At 55.5% G+C, this 6,391-nt stretch overlaps 1 protein-coding gene across 1 annotated transcript in view; it reads right to left on the bottom strand.

Annotated features, from left to right (window-relative positions):
• Positions 1-6,002, bottom strand: part of EPB41 (erythrocyte membrane protein band 4.1) — a 212,634-nt gene extending 206,632 nt beyond the window's left edge. Inside the window, exon 1 of the mRNA XM_021715574.1 lies at positions 5,877-6,002. The gene's annotated coding sequence lies outside the window, so the exon portion shown is untranslated. The remainder of the gene's footprint in view (positions 1-5,876) is intronic.
• Positions 6,003-6,391: the final 389 nt, after the last annotated feature.

The following is a 6,391-nucleotide window of genomic DNA, read 5'->3' as shown; positions in this document are numbered from 1 at the left end:
TAGCTGGAACTACAGGCACGCGCTACCATGCCCGGCTAATTTTTTTTTATTTATTGTAGAAATGAGGTCTCGCCAAGTTGCCCAGGCGGGTCTCAAACCTGCAGGCTCAGGCAATCCACTCACTTTAGCCTCCCAAAGCGCTGGGATTACAGACTGAGCCACCGAACCCGGCTGGAAATATTCTTTCACCTACTATATGCTACTATATCCTGGGTCGCTGGAGATACAGCAGTGAACAGATGAATAAAAACCCTTGCCCTCATGAGGCTTACATGAATTTAAAAAAACACACTTGTAGCCGGGCTCAGTGGCTCAGCCTGTAATCCCTCGTCTTTGGGAGGCTGAGTGGATTGCCTGAGCCCGCGGGTTCGAGACCCGCCTGGGCAACTTGGCGAGACCTCATCTTTACAATAAATCAAAAATCAGTCGTTCGTGGTAGCTCGTGCCTGTAGTTCCAGCTACTTGGAAGGCTGAGGCAGAAGGATTGTTGGAGCCCAGCAGGTCGAGGCTGCGGTGGCCAGTCTGGGTGACAGAGTGAGACTTCAACTCAAAAAAAACCAAAAAAACACACTTGTGTCCCACAGGTCCTAATATTCATGTTTTGTGGATGTGAAACTGAGATGCAGTGAGTCACGGAGCTGTAAGTGGCAGAATAAGGATTCATTCCAGACCAGTCTGCCCCAGAGAACTTTGTGTTGTATCATGTGACCAAAAAAATCACCACCCTGTATGTTAATGGGAAGTCAGCCCTGCTCATGGTAGCATCCTAACTTGGCACAGAGCACCCTCTCTCAGCACTTCTGTCCCCCACCCTCAGCCTCCCTTTATGCCTCCCAGGGGCCTCAGAGCCACAGTACATGCATTAGAATCAGCTCACGTGGCAGTCAGTCAAACCAGTACTCACCCAGATGCAGGCGTTGGAGTCACGCAGCCAGTCAGTGAGAGGTCGTGGAGCCATCGCCACAGTGGCACATGGAAGCAAAGGACGGCAGTGAGACACACAGCAGCACCAATGAACAATCAGGCTCTTTGGGACCCCCTCTTCAGTCAGTGCCTGGGCCAGGAGGGAACCCTGCCCTCCCTCTGCCTCTGGGGTCTTGCTGGGGCAGGCAACCTTCTAGCCAGTAATCATCTGTTAGTCCACCCCAGCTCATCATGCCTCTCAGGGCCCAGCCAACTAGAGGCAGCAGGGTCCCTGTGAACAAACATTAACCAACCATTACTGTGTGCCAGGAGTTGGGGACTCTGTCTACAGAAGGCCGACATGGTCCCTGCCCCTCCGGAGCCTACACTGTAGTGAGGAGGCAATCTTGTAAATCATTACAACCCTGATGCATGCTTCAAGGAGGGAGACTTCAGAACTGGGGCAAATCCTGACTGCCATTTATGGCTCTACCATTTATGATATCATGACAGTTTTTTAAATTTCTCTATGCCTCATGTATTCATCTGTAAAACGGGGATAATATTAGTACACACCTCACAGGGTTGGTTGAGGATTACATGAGTTAATATATGTAAAATATCTGGATCCATGCCTGGCACACAGCAAACTATTCATGTTAGCTACAGTCATTAAAGGGGCTGGAGACATGGGTTTCGGAGGGACCTTGCGTGGGTGAGGCCACTACTTACCTGACAAGGTTGCCATTGGGGTTAAGTGAGACAGTAAGAGGTGAAGCCGAGCACAAAGCCTGGCCCATGGCAACTGCTCAATAAATGATGGTGTGATTCTCAGGCTCTCGGGCACATTCCCATGGGAAAGCACCTCGGCAGAAAGGCTGTTGGAAGTGCCCCCCACCACAAACACACAGAGCTGTGGATTTGGACTGAAAAATAACCAGCAGCCACATTCTCACCTGAGTCTATAAATGCTTCATCTCCTTTGACCTTCACGCTATCCTGGGGGACAATGGAGAAATTATGACTCTTCCCATTTTACAGATGAGAACAGCAAGGTGAAGTATCTCCTCTCAGTGTGTCACTTCACATCCCCAAGCCTATTAAGTGACCAAGCCAGGACTGTAGCTGCCTGGGTTTTCTCCAGGTTTTCCCTTCAGTCTCTGCAGTACCGGCTGCACAATCCCAGACAAGCCTTTGAACCTCAGTCCTTCCATCTGAAATACCTGCTGTCAAAGAGTCAGCCCAGGAACCAAGCTGTTCCTGACCCAAACTCTCAGGCTCAGTCACTGCCACCTCTACCCCTCCTCTAACCCTTTACCCTATCCTTGACCGCAGCCACTAACCCACCAGTTAAGAAATTCTGCACAGGCCGAGCTTGGTGGCTCAGCCTATAAACCCAGCACTTTGGGAGGCCGAGGCGAGTGGATTTTCTGAGCCCATGGGTTCAAGACCAGCCTGGGCAACTTGGTGAGACCTTGTCTCTACAATAAATCAAAAACTTAGCCGGGTATGGTAGCGTGCACCTTTAGTTCTGGCTACTTGGAAGGCTGAAGCGGAAGGATCGCTGGAGCCCAGCAGGTTGAGGCTGCGGTGGCCGAGAGGCGTGCCACTGCCTTCCAGCCTGGGTAACAGAGTGAGACTCCAACTCAAAAAAAAAGAAAAAGAAAAAGAAATTCTGCACATACTTAAATCCATTTTCACAAACGGGGGAAACTGAGACCTAACATTGACCACATACCCAAGGTTGTCTCAGCACCCAGCTCTTGCAACAGGGCAATAGTTGGCAAGGGTTGACCCTCTGGGAAAACTCCCATTGGTCCCTGACCTACAGGTTTCTCCCTCTTCCCTTTCCCCCTAAGCTGGGCCTGGGGGCCACCCAGCACAGACGGCACAGCCTGCCTCCCAGCTCCCTAGCCTGAGCATTCCAGAGCACAGAGCTTCTCCAGCAGAGGTCAGGCAGTTAGTACCACAGGCAAAGGCTGAGCAACGTGAGCACCTCAGTTCCCATAGGCTCCCCTTCTTAGTGGGGTCTGGGCTTTGGAGTTAGACCAAAGTTCAAATCCCAGCTCAGTCACTTCCTGTGTGACTTCAGTCAAATCTATTCACCTCCCTCTACTCCTACAAAATAGGAATAATACTTCCCTCATGAGGTAGTAAGGATGAAATGAGTTAATGATGCATATTAAAGGCTTAGAACAGAATGCTGTGCACAGTAAGTGCTTAAGAGGTGGTGGCTCTCATTATGATTAGAGAATGCAGGCCAAGAACAGGACTTGTGGGCCCATCACACTCAATCATGATGTTGCCCCATCCTATCCCCTCACGTAGGATGAAGGTAAGGGGCAGACCAAGTCCCAGAACAGGCCCTGAAGCTATAGTAATGAGGGCTGGAAAGATCCACAGAGACTCTAGGCTCCTCTCCCCTACCCAGTTCACAGAAAGGGAAACCAAGACCCAGGCACAAAAGGGAGTGACCCACAGACTATAAAGGTACAATCCTGTCCACTTTAATAAACACCAGAATCTTAGGCCCTGGGGAAATTCTGAGTCCTCCCCAGGCAACTATCATACAGACTCACTCAGCAAACTCCCAACAAATCTCAGGTCACTGTGAACTCCATAGCGAGCCTTTTGTGAACATTCTGTTCAGCACTTTGGCTGGCAAGCCTGTATATGGCACACAGTAGGTGCTCATAAAAGGCTTGGGGAATAACCAAATGAAACTCATCTGCAGTCCCACACTTCAGCTCAGGCTTCCTCTCCAGGGGTCGCTCCCTGTATCTCTACTCCTCACTCCTACCCCAGCCTCTGTCTCACCCTGTAGCCCACATCCCATCAGCTGGGCCTGGCTCCAGTCCGCAGAGGTCTGGGCCTCCACGAGGCCTGCACAGCGTCAGCAACTTCCCTGCCAGACTGGGATGTTCCTGTCCAGCACAGCCAGCCAGGCTCCCGGCCAGGGTCCACTCTGCAGAAAGGGTACCAGCCCAGCCCCGCCAGGACTCCACCCCCACTGGTCTAGGGGGTAGGGCAGCCTGGGAGTCTCTGTTGGGGCCTGCAGGAGGGAGGCCAGCCTGGTCTAGGTGGTGCAGGGATGGGCCAATCAGGAGACAGCTGGGTGTGGGGCCTCCTCGCCTCAATGAGTGCCACCCACACACCCGGGCACTCCACCAGGGACCCATGTTGCTGGCAGGCCCTACCCGACTCTCCTGTATATACAGGGAAACCTCAGGGCTTCCCCACTTCATTCTCTCTTAAAACACCCCTACTGGCCTCCTCTCAGACCACTCTAGTCACTGCATACACATTGCCTCATTTGATTCTGCTAATGCCTGTAAGGTCTGCATTATTGATTAAGGAGGAACCTGGGGCTCAGAGAGGTGAAGTGACTCATGCAAGGTCACACAGCAAGGAAGCAGAAAAGACAGGATTCAACTCCAGTTCTACTGTATGCAAGGCCAACAGGACAATAGCTGTCCCTGCCCTCCCTCCCTCTCTGCTCCCTTTCTTCCCAAACCTTCCACCACCTTCTGCAAAGTCTCTCCAACCCCATTCCTAGTCAGAATGAATAATTCCCACTTCACAACCGCTAGAACACCTTTTTTACAATTATATCTGAGGTGTCTGTCTCTCTGACAGTCAGGAGGGCCTTGAAAAGCAGTAGGTACTTCTTAGACTTGGGGATCTGTCTTTTCTATCTCCACCTCCTTGTTTCCACAAAGGAGTCCCTTTGGCCTCCTCCTGCTGCTCCCTTCCCACCCCAGCCTCCTGCCAAGACCATCCTCCAAGCCTGTAACTGGGGTGGAGGCGGGGAGCTTGCAGAAGCTGGGGCTCGATGCCAGTGCTCTGGTCCCTCCCTCTCCCCTTCAATAGCTTTGGACCTGACCCTGACATGACACCAGGCTGCTCCCACAGGGACTCCCAGCTGCCCTAAGTCTAGCCCCAGCCAGGCTCTCTCCCAGCCTCCTCCTTCTGGAGAAAAGGGCTCCAGAGGCAAAGAAGGGGCCGCTTTTCACCCTAGTCCAGGAATTTGAGGGGGTCACATTCAGTCACTCCTTCCCAGGATATGCTATGGTCCCTGGAATAACCTTCCCCAACTCTCCCCTTCCCCACTTTCAGGGCCAAGCTCCGGCTGGGGTGGATCAGGACAGGTCCTGCCTCCAACTGGCTGGAGGGGCGGGGTCCTGCCCTACGCCAAAGAGGTGGGCTGGAAAGTGTAGGTCTGCACGAGACCACTCTTAAGGAAAGGCAGAGGACAGAGACAGGGAGAGGCAGCCACACAGAGATGAGAGATACAAGAAACCGTGGGAGGACAGCGAGCAGGAGGAACCCGAGCCGGACGGAGGGACCCGGAGACAGAGGGAAGTCCTCTAGAGCAAGCCTGGCAGGGGCTGGGTGGGGCTAGGGCGGCGACTGGTGGGCCACCCTGGCGGGCAGAGCCGGCACCCCAGCTCGCGGATCCTCGGTCTGGAAACTCAAAGTCAGTTACGTAAGGGCGGGAGCCGGGCGCGGGGCTGGAGGCCGGGTGCCCCCTCCCGCCGCGCACTGCCAGCCGCCCGCCCGCTCCGGCCGCGCTGCGGCGGGCCCGGCACAGCGTGCGGGGCCGGGCAGGGCGGGGCTGGGGGGGCAGCCTTGGGCTGCGCCGCTCTGCGGGCACCCGCCCGCGGGGACCGAACCCCGGACCCCCGCCCGAGACAGCCAGGACCCGGACGTGACTAGCTCCGGACCTGAGCTCCTGGACCCCCTCTCCTGACGCCCAGGCCCCTCCCCGCACCCTGAACTTCGAGACGCCCAGACCCCTTTGGAGCCCCAAGTTCTGATCCTGGAATCCGGACCCCTAGAGCCCCCTCCCCGGATTCTTCGACCCCAGTCTCTCCTCTCTCGGGCAGATCCGGGCCCTTGGGAGCAGGTTCTTCTGTCCCTCACCCTGTCCCTCCCGGGGACCAGGAGTCGCCCCCCAGACGGTCCAGGCTCACCTGGGCTGGACGGGGCGGGGACCTGGCCGGGCCGGGCCGGGCCGGGCCGAGTTCTAGCTCTCCGCCGCTCTCGCCCTTTAAGAGGTTCCTGCCACTTTGCCCCGCCGGGGCCCTCCACCTGCACTGACAGGGCAACTCTCACTGAGGCCCCGCCCCCGACCCGGGAGGCCCCCTGATTGGTGAAAGCATCTGCCAATCAGCGGGGCGGCGGGGAGGACCGGGCCGAGGAGTGCTAGCGTCGCAACCGGGAAGGGGCGGGGGCCGCAGGTGTGGCCTCTTCTGGCAAGGACTTTTAGCCTGGGTTGGCTCCAGAGAGACCCAAGGGGACAGGGGAGGGAAAAGCAGGGAGTTCCTGGGTGGACCGGTGTGGTCTCTGACGTCATATGGCAAAAGTATGATGCAATCTGCCACATGGCGCTGCCCATTAGGGTACTAGGTTTGGTCATTAGGGGACTAGGGTTGGTCATAGATGATCTAGGAAAGGAACCCTGGTGCGATTCGCCTAGATCGTTTGT

This window comes from Carlito syrichta, unplaced genomic scaffold (assembly GCF_000164805.1).
Source record: "Carlito syrichta isolate Samal-C Ts95f unplaced genomic scaffold, Tarsius_syrichta-2.0.1 Scaffold307198, whole genome shotgun sequence".
NCBI classification, from domain to species: domain Eukaryota; kingdom Metazoa; phylum Chordata; class Mammalia; order Primates; family Tarsiidae; genus Carlito; species Carlito syrichta.
Note: the sequence above shows the minus strand (reverse complement) of the source record. Positions and strands in the feature narration are given on the sequence as shown.